Source organism: Triturus cristatus, chromosome 10 (assembly GCF_964204655.1).
Source record: "Triturus cristatus chromosome 10, aTriCri1.1, whole genome shotgun sequence".
Taxonomy (NCBI): domain Eukaryota; kingdom Metazoa; phylum Chordata; class Amphibia; order Caudata; family Salamandridae; genus Triturus; species Triturus cristatus.
In genome coordinates, this window is record NC_140593.1 from 572,228,423 (window position 1) to 572,245,637 (window position 17,215).

The 17,215-nt window shown below is 41.3% G+C and overlaps 2 protein-coding genes across 5 annotated transcripts in view; one reads left to right on the forward strand and one right to left on the reverse strand.

Moving 5' to 3' along the window:
- The window catches only part of LOC146789752 (uncharacterized), a 273,763-nt gene that overhangs the window by 181,978 nt on the left and 74,570 nt on the right, over positions 1-17,215 (reverse strand). The window contains exon 5 of one of the 4 annotated variants that reach the window (XR_014970155.1): positions 5,573-5,918. The exons of the other annotated variants lie outside the window; for them this stretch is intronic. The gene's annotated coding sequence lies outside the window, so the exon portion shown is untranslated. Of the gene's footprint in view, positions 1-5,572; positions 5,919-17,215 lie in introns of those variants that run through there. 4 annotated transcript variants of the gene reach the window in all.
- Positions 1-17,215, forward strand: part of LOC146789753 (multidrug resistance-associated protein 1-like) — a 621,679-nt gene that overhangs the window by 49,439 nt on the left and 555,025 nt on the right. The gene's annotated exons all lie outside the window — the stretch shown is intronic.

A 17,215-nucleotide genomic window follows, 5' to 3' on the forward strand; every position in this document is an offset into this window, starting at 1 on the left:
ACTCAGAAAATAAATAAAATGTAATTACTAAAACATGTTAACTAAACGGCTTACTTATAACATTTGCTTAATAGCACTGTTTTAGAACAACCAAAAAGTGCCTCTCACTGGTTTCAGTTGACTCCTCTAAAAACCGGCACATGAGCCGAAATCTGCCGGGACAGCTGGTGAAAAACAGGGACTGTGCCGACAAATCCGGGACACCTGGTCACCCTAGCCTACCCCCAAAGTCGAGGTTCATCTCCCTGCACCCTTTATACATAAACAGCCTTTTCTGAGTCCTGGGGGGCAATCATTGGGATGTACATTCTCAGGGAAGGGGGAAACACCACTAGACAAAAGGGAATGAATAAATAGGGGAGCCATTTCTTTCCCCCCCAACCACATTCCAACAATTAAGTCTTCTCCACCCTCAAAGAATAAACAGTATTTATTTCCGTCCGCAAGTAGGCAATCTGCGAGTGTTTCAACCCCATTTGCCTACCAGACAGAATAGAAATAGGAAGCAGGAGTGGCCTCCTCTGTGTCCAACCTAACTTCCAGACTTTGTATACTACTGTAGGACTGATGTGGAGGCTTACCACCCGATCGGAGCAGGATCATACTACTGATCACCAGGGAAAAGTAAAACAGAGAGTGGCACTTTCTTACCCCCCCCCCCCCCGCCAAAATGGCAGACCTCAAAAGCCTTTCCCTTTCTTGCAGAAGTCAGCTTGAGCCGTAACACCCCATATCTGCAATCATATGGAAGCTAAAATGCAGAGGTTTGGTGGATGCCAGAGACCGGTATGCCTTGTGCCAGGCCCCAACTGTCCACTCCAGTTCTAATTTTTCACTAGAACAAAAACAAAATGATCATTGTCTTCTATTGGGCATTTCCAGTCCCCCCAAAAAGGCAAATTTGGAGGTCATACATCCTTTCTTGCTACCCTTTACGTCAATGCCACTCTCGCTGGAAAGCAATCCTGCTCTGGGATAGCTGATGAACCATGATCTCTGAACAGAAAGCTTTAAGAAGGTTGTTGGTTTCCTTCCAAAAATATACCTCTTTGGTGGGGGTCACAGTGCACTGCTGTTGTAGTCCATGAGCAGCAATCATTTGAGAGAGACAGCATTGAAAAGGTGAGAGTATCCCATTTCCAGGGGTCCCTGTGTCTGTGTTTCCAACTTTGGGATGCTCCGATTTTGCCCTCTCTCTTTAGTGTGACTGGTCCAAAAATACCCTGTCACCGAGTGGGCTATCCACTAGTGGTTTGGGGGAGGGTGGTAGGTCGTTAGAGAATAAGGACTCAATGTGCCTTCCAACATGTTTCCGACTGGACCCAGTGGCCCTGAAAGGGTGGAACATCACCCTCTGGCACATGGGTTTGTGTCTACCCTGCCACAAACATTGTACCAGTGGGTGCGTCACCCAACAGTCGTCCCTCACCACATGAGGAGTGAAAAGCCCACAGACAATTTGAAAAAAGGATGCAGATTGTCGGACCTTGAAATCATTAGTGGAAAACAAGCATTTGCAATGCAATCGGTCTCGCCTTTGGGACCTTATATGTATTTAGCTATGCAGCACATTAGCCTGGGTGCTGAAACATGTACTGTTCTTTAACATGGAGGATAAGTAAGCACCAAACTGTGTGACACACCAGGTATGGGAACACATGGAGAGAAATATTGCCTTTCAGCTGGAAATGGTATAGTCCAAAGCTCTGTGTTTAATATAAAATCAGGACCTTTGGTGGTCATCAATGAAAATACAAGATTTGAAAAAAATATTATTGACTACGGGTGCTCCTGGAAGAAAACTTCTATGGACTGGAATCTAGAGAATGCTAAAGTGATTCTGGTATTTTACTGACCTCTGCTGGTCGTTTTCTATCAAGAAAGTTAAACAGAGGCAGCTGAACAAACAGAAATCAATTCTGGTATTTTACTGACCTCTACTGGTCGTTTTTTATCAAGATAGTTGAATGGAGGCAGTTAAACAGAACGAAAAGTCCCTAAATGGAAGCAGACAAGTCCTAGGGCTGATCACCAGAGCTCACAAAGTACATACACATAAGTATATACTAAAGTATATAAAAGAGTTCTTTAATGCTTGACCTAAAAATTGGAAGAGCTAAGCGAACTGACCCAGAGTAAAAAACACAAAAAACAAACAATCAATCTGCACAGGGAGAGAGGGAACAGCAGTTAAAGGGTAAAACAGTACACTAATAATGACATAGATTTTAAACATAAATAAAATAAGTACAAAGGAGGATACTTCATGGATAGGCTATAGGCAGCAAGCCAAGTGCCTAACCTCACAGTAGTTATTTATGTTTTGCAAATTAGCAAGTTCTGATTGATTTATCTTAAGCACAAAAATAACATAAATTATTTAATTACACTTGTTTGGCAGCAGTAGACAAATAAGCACTACTGTAATATCTTCCTTCCACTTTCCAAAATAAAATCAGAAGACTATTTTTTTGAAACATAATCGTAATCTTTCTTTTGTTTTAGCTATTTAAGTTGTTTGTAATGGAGAAATGTTTTTTTCTTTAGAGTTAGAACTCTGAAAGTAATTTCAAATAATTGTTAATTAAGAGCAACAGATGGATGATAATTAGGCATGAGGAAAAGTGTATACTTTTATTTTGGTTTTAATTTATTATCTTTGACACTATATGAAGGGCTGGATCTTGGAACTGACATGCTTTTGACCTTTGTAGTAGTAGTAATCTTTATGGCTTGATTAATTAAAATCATTGCTATACATACATGTATATATATATATATATATATATATATATAGAGACACACATATATACATATATATATATATATATATATATATAACAAACAATCAATCCTTCTTTTCAAAGATTGCGCCGAGCCCCAATTCCTTCAATCAGCGTGCTTTATTTCATTTCAAAGCAATGGCAAACACTGCTCGACGCGTTTCGGACCCAGAGTTCCTTGGTCACGGGTCAACCAGACATTTACGTGTATCACATGATATAGTGCAAAATAATGTCAACAATACAAAAAAAGGGGGGGAGGAGCCAAGATGGCGACCGGAGCAGTCGCTTGAGCGCCCGGCTCCGTCGGCCCTTGGCCTCGGACTATCATCCTGATTCCTATCCTTCCCGATCTTCGAGGTGCAACGCGTGCGACGACGCGCTGACTGCGCCGCCGCTTTCCCGAAGTCTTAGCCCGCCCGGATGCCGGAGTTTTTGGTGCCTTTGTTCCCCGCCCTGGACCCTTGCTCTACTGTGGCCTCGGCCGGCCCCCTGGAATCGTTGCAGTCACCGGACCCGCTGGTGCAAATCTGAGCCCGAGGTCCCGCTCCCGCCTCACGCCACGTACAGTCGCCAGAAGAGCCGGGAGAGAGACGCCCGGACACCTCCTGTACCCTACATCTGATGGGCTGGAGCCAGAGGGTAAGCCCCGGTGTGGCGGGTCTCCTACCCCGCTCTGTGGACCACGCTGTAGAAGGCTGCAGACCCCCTTCTTTTATGGTCTAGTCGGCTGCAAAGAGAGCCTGAGGGAGGGGAAGAGACTGCTGGCTTTCACCTGTTGCGGCGCAGACCTGTTGGGAATTGCCTCCTTGTCACGATCCCCCCCCTGGCCACGGTACCGTTCAACGGTTAAACATGGCGCTGATTGCTTGCTCGCTGCTGGGGGGTGATGCTCCGGTCTCGCCCGCTGCCCGCTTCGCCCCCCCTCTACCAGACTCCAGCTCCCCAGTGCCGTCCCGGATTGCTGCCGTTGGGGGGACGCAGCTTCCGCTGACATACGGCTCCGTTCTGGCTGCCCTGCGGGACTTTCGTCTGCAATTGTGTGTCGGCTTGCAAACGCTGAGTGAGCGGTTCGACTCTACACTGTCTGCTGCGGGCCGTGAGCGCCCCGTTTGTGATCAACAAGACGTGAGTCTGCCAGTGCTGTGGTCCTCCTGCGGGGAAGCAACGACTGGGTATAACGGTGCTACACTGGTGTCTGCATTTGGCTTTCCCGGCGCTCAGGATCAATCGCTCTCCTGCTCAATGGCAGACACTTTGTTTCCCCGGTCATTGCTGCCTGCTTTGTTGTCGCCTGCCTCACCGTGCCCGCAGGAGTTTCCAGCTGAACTACACCTGGCGACCTCGAGGAACTGTTCACGGTGGCCTACGACTCCTTTTATGTGGAACTCATGTACTTTACAAGCCAGGTCTGGATTTTATATGGTGTGCAAGGGGACCTCAATAGATGATCGGCGGCCATTTTGTGACTCTACTTCTCCATCTTCTCCCAAGTGGCCATATTGTCTTTGTCTGTTCGGGATGCGGGGCATTCACGAGGGGGCGGGTCTAATCGTACGCCCGCGATCGGGCCAGGGCTAGATTACTTTCTATCATCATGGCTTCACGGCCGGGCTGGACTGGGACTGGAATTGTCTACTTATGTTGTGCGCACTCGTCGCGATCTGTCTGCCTTCATTTCCGTGGTGTTACATGCTATCTTCCCACGACCGCCTTTGGGTGTAGTGGGGTTTCAGTGTGTGGAGGCTTGGTTGGCCGGTGGTGTCGGGCGCTCCTGAGGATACGTGGGCTCCTCCCCGCCTCCTTTCTTCTCTCTTCTCTTAGTTTCTTTACTCTATTCCTACTTTCTCTCTCGTCTATATTTCGGGTTCATTGGGCGACAGGCACTATGCTGGGGGGGGGGGTAGGCCATAGCCTCCGCATTGGTGTAGGGTGGGGGGGTAATTTACTATTTCTTTTTTAGTTCTATGGGCCTCTTTCTTTCATGTCTCTGCGCTATACTTGTTTCGATTCGGGGTCCGGGTGTGGGGTGGATTGAGTGGGGGCGGCTTTTAGGGAGTGCGTATTTACTACTGTGATGATCCTGTTATCTAATTGCATCGCCTTACTGTATGAGATTTTCTATGGCTGTTTTAATGATGCTGCTGCTCTCCAGTGTATGAAGCCGACTTGCGGACTCGAATCTCCTTGTTTCTATCCTTTACTGACTTTTTTCTCGATAAAAATTTTTTTTTGAAAACCTTAAAATTAACCTTCACTTCTCCTTCCCCCGGTGTCAAGGATCCCTCCAGTGTATGAATCCTGAATCGTTGCTAATCTTGACCTTGACGCACAGGGGATGTATTGTTTGTCTCTGTGCTCAACCGTATTGTGGCCGGCCTGATGGTTGTAGGCCCGTATTTGTTCTTTTACGATGCACAAATAAAGGTTTTTAAAAAAAAAAAAAAAAAAAACAATACAAAAAAAGGACTACATTGCTGCCTTTACTGTGTACTACCACAGCCACCATTTTGTAATGGTTATTTTATGCTGGATAATACCTATTTTACCAGTATCAATATCCCGAGCATTTATGAATAAGTCCACAACCTTAAATCAAAGTAATGAAAACAAAATGAGAATTCAAATTACATTTTTTTTTTTTTTTAATTTAACACATCTATTGTCCAAGTGGACAAATCTCACAGTTTATAAATCGCACTAGCGCAATTGAACTCATAATATTTTGTGGAACAATTCTACCCAAGTGGGTGAATACTCAGAATTATTATCACACTGTCATCAGCTCATTTCAATTCTGCCCTAGTGGGCTAATATAAAAAAAACATATTTCCAGTTCATTCAATAACACCATTTCATGTGGTCAAAAAGATTAGCTTATACAGCACTCCCATAAACAATACAATAGGTCCTTCACGCAATACAATTTCCAAGGACCAATGTCACTATAGTATATGATTTCTCCAAAGTCCTTATATATTGCAGGATATCCAACAGTTCCAAATGATGAAGTAAATAATCCACCGAGCTTCAATGTGTGGTGTTGATTTTATTGTTCTTCAGTACATGTTTGATAAAGATAACAGTCCACACGTGTTTCGTCTGTACCAGATAAGTACAATGACTTTCTCAAGGCTGTAGTGAGGTAAAATACAAAACAACTTTTTTTAGAAGATATTTTAAATGAATATAGTAATTCTATGTACAGACCAATAAAAAACTGCTGATACAAAGATAGTTACAACATGTAGTCCATACAGGGTAATTCTGTATACAAAACCATACACCGCTACTACAAAAGTGATTATAGCAGGTATTCAAAACAAAGAAAAACAAAGAATAAATCTATATTCGTATTTATGTGGGCAACACAATAAGACCTCTCAAGGTTCGCATTCAAGAACATATTAGGGCAATACGTAACAACAATACCAATTACCCACTATCAGTGCACTACAATGCTGAACATAATCGGTCAGAAATATTACAGATTAAATTTCATGGCATAGATAAAATTGTTGGTGACCCCCGTGGGGGCAATAAAACCTTGGCTCTTAGGAAATTGGAGTCTAAATGGCTCATTAAACTTAGATCCATTGACCTGGGACTTAACACTGACAGAGAGATGCATTTCACTGGTCAGGTTTAGTTACATCTCAGCCGAGATGAACTGATAACCCTTCATCTTTAATGATGCCCCCCCCGTATACATGGTCTCGTACTTTATTATCAAACGTGATTCTAATCTACGTAACTCTTGGATCCTATTTCCTCCTCGCTCAGAGATGGCAATTCTGTCAAGGGCACAATATCTGAGCAAACGTATTTCTTTATTATGGCATTCTTTAAAATGCCGGGTGATGGGGTATTGCCTGTCCTCATTTGTTATGGCACGCATGTGTTCTAAAATACACAGCTTGACTTGGTTAATAGTACTGCCAATATATACCAATTGACAAGGGCATATTAGTGCGTACGCACAAAAATCTGACTTGCAGCTTAAATGTTTCATTATGGTGAACGGTTTCATGGATTTAGACAGAACTATCTGCTTACAATTAAAACTGTTCCTACATGCTTTGCATGATGTGCATATATAAAATCCCTGAACTTTTGGTCTAATTTCATTTTCAGGAATTAAAATATTTCTGCACAATACATCTTTTAGCGCTGGACATCGTCGAAATGTAATTCTTGGGTAACTGTCAATACATTTCACAAAGGTGTCATCCATACTTAACACCTTCCCAAAAATTTTCAAACACTTTCTGACATCTCCTGCCTGATTGCTAAAGGAGGTAATGAATCTTATCGACTCATTCTCCACCTCAACATCCTCTTTAGTTCTAAGCAGTTCCTCTCTTTTTATTTTCATGACTTTCTCACATGCCTTTCTGATTACCTTTTGGGAGTAACCTCTCCCTTCGAATGTGCTCCTCATTATATTCATTTCTTCTGCAAATGCAATTTCAGAACTACAATTTCGTCTTGCCCTTAGTAGTTCCCCATAGGGTATACTGTTAATGAGATTCATAGGGTGACAGCTTTCGGCATGTAAAATGCTGTTTCCAGCTGTAGCTTTATGAAACAGCTTACTTTCCAGCCGATTCCCATTCGTTTTTACCTCCACATCTAAAAACTCAATAGAATCTTTAGTCACTGTGCAGGTAAACTTTAGATTTAAACTGTTTTCATTGAGGAAATCCACAAATGTAACTGTGTCCCCTTCATCTCCCTTCCAAATGCAGAATATATCGTCGATATACCTGGCCCAGAGAATGACATGATGTTTTTCGCCACCTGCTCCTCCCACCAGCCTAGGTACAAACCCGCAAAACTGGGAGCGAAGCAAGTTCCCATCGCCTGACAGTATATCACATGATCAAAAATGGAGAGAAAAAAAATTAAGGCAAGTTGACATCATGTTAAGTAACATCTCTGTTTGCATGAGATAACATACAGGTCGGTCTTTTAAGTAATGCCTGCAGGCTTCTAAGCCTAATTCATGGGGTATGCAGGTATAAAGGCTGTTAACGTCTAGTGTTAATATTAGCATATCTTGTTCCCAAATTACATCATCAATCATTCTCATAAAATGCCTCTTATCTTTTACATACGAAGGCAATGCTTGCACATATGGTCTTAGACAATGATCAATGTATTTCGAGGTGTTTTCGAACATACTTCCAATGGAAGAAACAATAGGACGTCCTGGTGGAACATATTTGTTGTTATGTATTTTTGGTAATAAATACATTCCTGATAGTTTGGGATATTTGCAATACAAGTACTTATACTCATCACTAGTGATCACATTTTCACTTTTCCATTTGCCCAAATTATTTCTATATACATCATTACTTTTTTCATTGCATCGTCTGTCACTTTTCACATAACTCTCTTTATCATTAAGTTGTCTTCTTCCCTCTTCCAAGTACATGGTGAGGGGCCATACAACTAAGTTCCCTCCTGTATCTGCTTTTTTACTTACTATGGACCTGTTGTCCTGCAATTCTTTAATAGCTGTTTGTTGTTTTTTAGTAAGGTTGCTATTGAACTGGGGTTTGTGTTTCACCAATTTATTTAATTCTTTCAATACCCCTTTTTCAAACACCTCTATTGATTTGTTGTACAATTGAGGCAAACATTCAGATTTTGGTTTGAAACCACTGTCACAAGATTCATCAATTACCACTTCTTCTTGTGCTAAGGCGACCAAAGGGTCGTCCACCCAATTGTCAGCTCCCAGTTCTCATAGTGTATGCAGTGTCTCAATATCCCCAATTGATAATATGGGTTCCTCATCCGTAGTTGTATGTACCATCTGTTTCTGCTTATTAGCATGCCACTTTTTAAATTTTAATTTACGTTTGAAAAAGAATAGATCAATCCTACTTTCTGTATAATTAAAACTTCTAGTAGGACAAAAAGTAAGTCCTAGCGAAAGCACATCAATTTGTTCATTAGTCAGTAATAAATTAGAAAGGTTCAATACCGTGAGGGTGTTGTCCTTTTTGTTGCCGTTTTGCCCCTTGTAGTCATTCCCATGAGGCTTTGTATATTTCCTTGCTGCTTTACGCTCTGCTTGGCGCCTCTGGCGCCTCGATCTCGACCTATTGCCGCTTGGGGACTTGCTGATTCCTGCCTTCCCTTGGCAATTTTGTCGTACTCCTTTAAAATACTGGATTTTACTCCTTCTGGGCTTTACTTATCCCCTTCTCCGTGGGATCTGTTTCTAGTGGTCGCGATGTTGTAGCCACTTCAATTGAAACTCCATTATTAGTACCCTCAGTGTTTGCAATTTCTTGCACTTGATCCACATCCGGTATCACCTTTTCTCTCAAGTGATCGAATTTTCTACCAAAGGTTAGGATCTGACCTTGCTTGTAATCCAGTTCATTGCGATGAATCTTCCGCAGTTTTTTCTGTTTGATTTCTTCCTCTGCCTTTTCAAGTCGTAACTTCAGTTTTGCCATTTCTGTATTTAATTTGCTTGTAGAGCATTTGTTTTTCATCAACTCTGATAATCTTTCTATCTCCAATGCCAGTCGTTCCGTATCTTTAAGCGCATATGTTATCAAGAGTTTCAGCATTACAGTGGAATATTCGTGATTATTTTCCATCCACTCTTCAATTAGATTAGGATCAGGGTCTTGAAAAGTGGGGGTGATAAAAATGCGCAAGCCCCTCGGGACTCTTCCACAGTCTACATATTTCTGAAGGGCTGTTGCCTCCCACCACTTGGCATGTTCCAATTTAGCCGCTTTCCATAACTTGTCCCATAGCTGCCGTTTGCTTTGAGACTCCTCCGTGGTTGTGCTGTTGGCAATGTTACCACTGACCTGGCCATCTGAAATTGGTATAAATAGCAGCTCCGCTGCTTCTCATCGTGTTGCCTCTCTGTTCGCCAGCATTTTGCTCTTATTATTGGGAACTCGATGTGTGCTGTTCCCGTTCTGGTATTTCCAAGTTCCACACGCTTGCAGTTCGTGACGCGCCCATCACACTGCTTCCACCTGCTTCGGATGCTTGCCGCGTTTGCCTTCAGAAGTTAACGGGTTCCTGTTTTAAATCCACAGTAAAAGACCGCTGCGCTGCACAGTGAAGTCGGCCGACCTCACGTAAACACTCCGCAGATCTTGTTACTGTGATCGAAATCCTCCCACTTCCATGATGGACTCGCGGTGGTGTTCGGAGCGGGCAGAGGGAAATTTCAAAACGTTCAAACCATCTTTCGCGGTTCACCTCTGCCTCTTAACGGTGGCGGGCTGCCGGCAAGGTCGCGACCCTTTAATCCAACAAACAATCAATCCTTCTTTTCAAAGATTGCGCCAAGCCCCAATTCTTTTAATCAGCATGCTTTATTTAATTTCAAAGCAATGGCAAACATTGCCCAACGCGTTTCGGAACCAGAGTTCCTTGGTCACGGGTCAACCAGACGTTTACGTGTATCACATGATACAGTGCAAAATAATGTCAACAATACAAAAAAAGGACTACATTGCTGCCTTTACTGTGCGACTACCACAGCCACCATTTTGTAATGGTTATTTTACGCTGGATAATACCTATTTTAACGGTATCAATATCCCGAGCATTAGTGAATAAGTCCCCAACCTTAAATCATTTTCAAAGTAATGAAAACAAAATGAGAACTCAAATTAAATTTTTAAATTTAACACATTTATTGTCCAAGTGGACAAATCTCACAGTTTATAAATCGCACTAGTGCTCCAATTGAACTCATAATATTTTGTGGAACAATTCTACCCAAGTGGGTGAATACCCACAATTATTATCACATTGTCATCAGGTCATTTCATGACAATGTGATAATAATTGCGAGTATTCACCCACTTGGGTAGAATTGTTCCGCAAAATATTATGAGTTCAATTGGAGCACTAGTGCGATTTATAAACTGTGGGATTTGTCCACTTGGACAAAAGATGTGTTAAATTTAAAAATTTTAAAATTTAATTTGAATTCTCATTTTGTTTTCATTACTTTGAAAATGATTTAAGGTTGTGGACTTATTCACAAATGCTTGGGATATAGATACCGTTAAAATAGGTATTATCCAGCATACAATAACCATTACAAAATGGTGGCTGTGGTAGTCACACAGTAAAGGCAGCAATGTAGTCCTTTTTTTGTATTGTTGACATTATTTTGCACTATATCATGTGATGCACGTAAACTTCTGGTTGACCCGTGCCCAAGGAACTCTGGTTCCGAAACGCGTCGTGCAGTGTTTGCCATTGCTTTGAAATGAAATAAAGCACGCTGATTGAAAGAATTGGGGCTCGGCGCAATCTTTGAAAAGAAGGATTGATTGTTGGATTAAAGAGTCGCGACCTTGCTGGCAGCCCGCCACCGTTAAGAGGCAGAGGTAAACCGCGAAAGATGGTTTGAACGTTTTGAAATTTCCCTCTGCCCGCTCCGAACACCACCGCGAGTCCATCATGGAAGTGGGAGGATTTCGATCACAGTAACAAGATCTGCGGAGTGTTTACGTGAGGTCGGCCGACTTCACTGTGCAGCGCAGCGGTCTTTTACGGTGTATTTAAAACAGAAACCCGTTAACTTCTGAAGGCAAACGCGGCAAGCATCCGAAGCAGGTGGAAGCAGTGTGACGGGCGCGTCACGAACTGCAAGCGTGCGAAACTTGGAAATATCAGGACGGGAACAGCACACATCGAGTTCCCAATAATAAGAGCAAAATGCTGGCGAACAGATAGGCAATACGACGAGAAGCAGCGGAGCTGCTATTTATACCAATTTCAGATGGCCAGGTCAGTGGTAACATTGCCTTTGACAACAGCACAACCACGGAGGAGTCTCAAAGCAAACGGCAGCTATGGGACAAGTTATGGAAAGCGGCTAAATTGGAACAAGCCAAGTGGTGGGAGGTGACAGCCCTTCAGAAATATGTAGACTGTGGAAGAGTCCCGAGGGTCTTGCGCATTTTTATCACCCCCACTTTTCAAGACCCTGATCCTAATCTAATTGAAGAGTGGATGGAAAATAATCTCGAATGTTCCACTGTAATGCTGAAACTCTTGATAAAATATGCGCTTAAAGGTACGAAACGACTGGCATTGGAGATAGAAAGATTATCAGAGTTGTTGAAAAACAAATGCTGTACAAGCGAATTAGACACAGAAATGGCAAAACTGAAGTTATGACTTGAAAAGGCAGAGGAAGAAATCAAACAGAAAAAACAGCAGAAGTTTCATTGCGATAACTGGATTACACGCAAGGTCAGATCCAAACCTTTGGTAGAAAATTTGATCACTTGAGAGAAAAGGTGATACCGGATGTGGATCAAGTGCAAGAAATTGCTAACACTGAGGGTACTAATAATGGAGTTTCAATTGAAGTGGCTACAACATCGTGACCACTAGAAACAGAACCCACGGAGAAGGGGATAAGTAAAGCCCCGGAAGGAGTAAAATCCAGTATTTTAAAGGAGTACAACACAATTTCCAAGGGAAGGCAGGAATCAGCAAGTCCCCAAGCGATAAGTTGTCGAGGAAATATACAAAGCCTCATGGGAATGACTACAAGGGGCAAAACAGCAACAAAATGAACAACACCCTCACGGTATTGAACCTTCCTAATTTTTTACTGACTAATGAACAAATTGATGTGCTTTCTCTAGGACTGACTTCTTGTCCGACGTTTTAATTATACAGAAAGTAGGATTGATATATTCTTTTTCACACGTAAATTAAAATTAAAAAAGTGACATGCTAATAAGCAGAAACAGATGGTACATACCACTACGGATAAGGAACCCATATTATCAATTGGTGATATTGAGACACTGCATACACTAAGAGAACTGGGAGCTGACAATTGGGTGGACGACCCTTTGGTCAGCTTAGCACAAGAAGAAGTGGTAATTGATGAATCTTGTGACAGTGGTTTCAAATCAAAATCTGTATTTGTGCCCCAATTGTACAATGAATCAATAGATGTGTTTGAGAAAGGGGTATTGAAAGAATTAAAAAAATTGGCGAAACACAAACCCCAGTTCAATATCAACCTTACTAAAAAACAACAAACAGCTATTAAATAATTGCAGGACAACAGGTCCATAGTAATTAAAAAAGCAGATACAGGAGGGAACGTAGTTGTATGGCCCCTCACCATGTACCTGGTAGAGGGAAGAAGACAACTTAATGATGAAGAGAGTTATGTGAAAAGTGACAGACGATGCTATGAAAAAAGTAATGATGTATATAGAAATAAATTGGACAAATGGAAAAGTGAAAATTTGATCACTAGTGAGGAGTATAAGTACTTATATAGCAAATATCCCAAACTATCAGCAATGTATTTATTACCAAAAATACATAACAACAAAGATGTTCCACCAGGACGTCCTATTGTTTCTTCCATTGGAAGTATGTTTGAAAACACCTCGAAATACATTGATCATTTTCTAAGACCATATGTGCAAGCATTGCCTTCATATGTAAAAGATACAAGGCATTTTTTGAGAATGTATGATGATGTAATTTGGGAACAAGATATGCTACTATAAACACTAGACGTTAACAGCCTTTATACCTGCATACCCTATGAATTAGGCTTAGAAGCCTGCAGGTATTACTTAAAAGACCGACCTGTATGTTATCTCATGCACACAGAGATGTTACTTAACATGATGTCAACTATTTTTTTATTTTTATTTGTGATCATGTGATATACTATCAGGCCCAGGGAACGGCAATGGGAACTTGCTTCGCCCCCAGCTATGCGGGTTTGTACCTAGGCTGGTGGGAGGAGCAGGTGGCGAAAAACATCAGTGCCTTTAACCATCATGTCGTCCTCTCGGCCAGGTATATCGACGATATATTCTGCATTTGGAAGGTAGATAAAGGGGACGCAGTTACATTTGTGGATTCCCTCAATGAAAACAGTTTAAATCTAAAGTTTACCTGCACAGTGGATAAAGATTCTATTAAGCTTTTAGATGTGGAGGTAAAACGAATGGGAATCGGCTGGAAAGTAAGCTGTTTCGTAAAGCTACAGCTGGAAACAGCATTTTACATGCCGAAAGCTGTCACCCTATGAATCTCATTAACAGTATACCCTATGGGGAACTACTAAGGGCAAGACGAAATTGTAGTTCTGAAATTGCATTTGCAGAAGAAATGAACATCATGATGAGCAGATTCGAAGAGAGAGGTTACTCCCAAAAGATTATCAGAAAGGCATGTGAGAAAGTCATGAAAATAAAAAGAGAGGAACTGCTTAGAACTAAAGAGGATGTGGAGGTGGAGAACGAGTCGATAAGATTAATTACCTCCTTTAGCAATCAGGCAGGAGATGTCAGAAAGTGTTTGAATTATTTTTGGAAGGTGTTAAGTATGGATGACACCTTTGTGAAATGTATTGACAGTTACCCAAGAACTACATTTCGACGATGTCCAGCGCTAAAAGATGTATTGTGCAGAAATATTTTAATTCCTGAAAATGAAATTTGACCAAACGTATATATGCACATCATGCAACGCATGTAGGAACAGTTTTAATTGTAAGCAGATAGTTCTGTCTAAATCCATGAAACCGTTCACCATAACGAAACTTTTAAGCTGCAAGTCCGATTTTTGTGCGTACGCACTAATATGCCCTTGTCAATTGGTATATATCGGCAGTACTATTAACCAAGTCAAGCCGCGTATTTTAGAACACATGCGTGCCATAACAAACGAGGACAGGCAATATCCCATCGCCCGGCATTTTAAAGAATGCCATAATAAAGTCATAAGTTTGCTGAGACATTGTGCCCTTGACAGAATTGCCATCTCTGAGCGAGGAGGAAATAGGATCCAAGAGTTACGTAGATTAGAATCACGTTTGCTAATAAAGTACGAGACCATGTATCCGGGGGGCATCAATAAAGATGAAGAGTTATCAGTTCATCTCGGCTTAGATGTAACTAAACCGGACCATTGAAATGTAATGAATTTTCTTTTGATGTAATGAAATTCGACGAGTTGCCTCTTGTAAATGATGTTTGTGTTGTTTTTAACAGCAGGTAAGAGACCATTTTATTGATGGGTGCACTTGGTTTTATTTTGTAGGAGACGGCGCGTATGCCTTGTTGTGAAGAATTGCAGATTAAGCCACATGAAATGGTGTTCTTGAATGAACTGGAAATATGTTTTTTTTTTTATATTAGCCCACTAGGGCAGAATTGAAATGAGCTGATGACAATGTGATAATAATTGCGAGTATTCACCCACTTGGGTAGAATTGTTCCACAAAATATTATGAGTTCAATTGGAGCACTAGTGTGATTTATAAACTGTGAGATTTGTCCACTTGGACAATAAATGTGTTTAATTTAAAAATGTAATTTGAATTCTAATTGTGTTTTCATTACTTTGAAAATGATTTAAGGTTGTGGACTTATTCACAAATGCTCGGGATATTGATACCGTTAAAATAGGTATTATCCAGCATAAAAAAACCATTACAAAATGGTGGCTGTGGTAGTCACACAGTAAAGGCAGCAATGTAGTCCTTTTTTTGTATTGTTGACATTATTTTGCACTATATCATGTGATAAACGTAAACGTCTGGTTGACCTGTGACCAAGGAACTCTGGTTCCGAAACGCGTCGGGCAGTGTTTGCCATGGTTTTGAAATGAAATAAAGCACGCTAATTGAAAGAATTGGGGCTCGGCGCAATCTTTGAAAAGAAGGATTGATTGATTGTTGGATTAAAGGGTCGCGACCTTGCCGGCAGCCCGCCACCGTTAAGAAGCAGAGGTAAACCGCGAAAGATGGTTTGAACGGATACACATATATATATATATATATATATATATATATATATATATATCTTTGCCAAACGAAGTCCCACAAAGCCTTCACAATGCGAGCAAACGGGTCCTCCAATCCGGAGTGAAGTAAAACAAAGTTCTTTGTTTCAGCAGGTACCAGCAAGTAAGCATTATGTGTTTCGACCGGTCTTAATCATATGCAGAAAATGAGGGACATTTGTTCACGAGTTTAAATACACCTGGGTAACATAAAAGTGAGGAAGGACTAACATGTATGTGTATATATATATAGAATTTTTCTGGCACCAAGTTTTGAAAAACCAAACCCAGCAATGTTAAAAGAATGGGGACAAAGTAATTTGGATGCATCCATGAACCTCGTTCGTATACTAATCAAATATGCTGAAATAGATCGTTTAGAGCTGTTAAAGGAGATCGACAAAATCAATCATGAACTAAGCTCCTTGGAGCCTAACGAATTCATTACCAAAACTAAACAAGAGATCTGTATACGCTTGAAAAAACAAGAAGATAAAATTAAAACACGCAAAGCGTATAAATTTGCTCGTGACCTAGCAGATTACGAACATGGTAGAATTTACACTTTTGCCAGAAAATTCGCGATGGCTAAAAAAGTCAACACCAATGCAGCCCCTAACAAAGATAAAACCATTGCCCAACCACAAATTGCAGGTACATCAAAAGAAGTATATGTACCATCTGAAGGCAGCTCTATCAGCAGTGACATAGGCTCAGAAGACAGCTATGACACAACAACGAACATCGAAACAAGGAGATTGAGCTTGGGGGAAGAAGTGGATTCTTTAGCGGTAGACAGACGCAATACACTAAGACCACGGAAGCCAACATCAGCCAAAGAAAAAAACGCAACATCAACAGAAGAGAGCGGCGCAAAAAAACAAAAAACAAAATCAAAAAGAAACTTTTGGCGCAAGTAACTACATCGGAGAATAAGACCATTATAAATCTGTCTACAATAACTCTAACTGCGGCGGAGACACAAGTGCTTAATCTGGGACTGTCGTATTGTCCTCCAAATGAGTTTAATTACGTTCAAACCAGAATAGATGTTTTTAGCTACATTCGAAAACTTAAGCTAAAGAAGTTCTTCACAATAAAAAATGGTCTGAAGCAACAACAACAACCTAATGACCCCCAACAAAGGCTGGGGTTACTAGCCAGAGACATCCCATTACTGCGCACAGTGCACGCTCTTAAAGATGGAAGCTCATCCCAATCAACCAACATCACTACAGATCTATCCACACAACAGCAACTTGCGAGCATGCATGTAGGTCAACAAGGGGCTGGGAGCAGCCCCTTCAAACCGAAATCTACATTTATACCGAACATGCCTAAAGATGCGATAGATATATTTCATGAGACAGTGACAGAAGAATTGAAAAAACTCAATCTTCAAACTAACAAGAACAAACGCATATATAAGCACAAAGAACGGCAATATCATGATTTGATCAAGAAACTACAGAATAATCACGAAGTAGTTATCACCAAAAGTGATAAAGGTGGCAACATCATCATTTGGCCAAAGAATCAATACATTGAAGAAGCACAACGTCAATTACAAGATGAATCGTGTTATGCAAAAA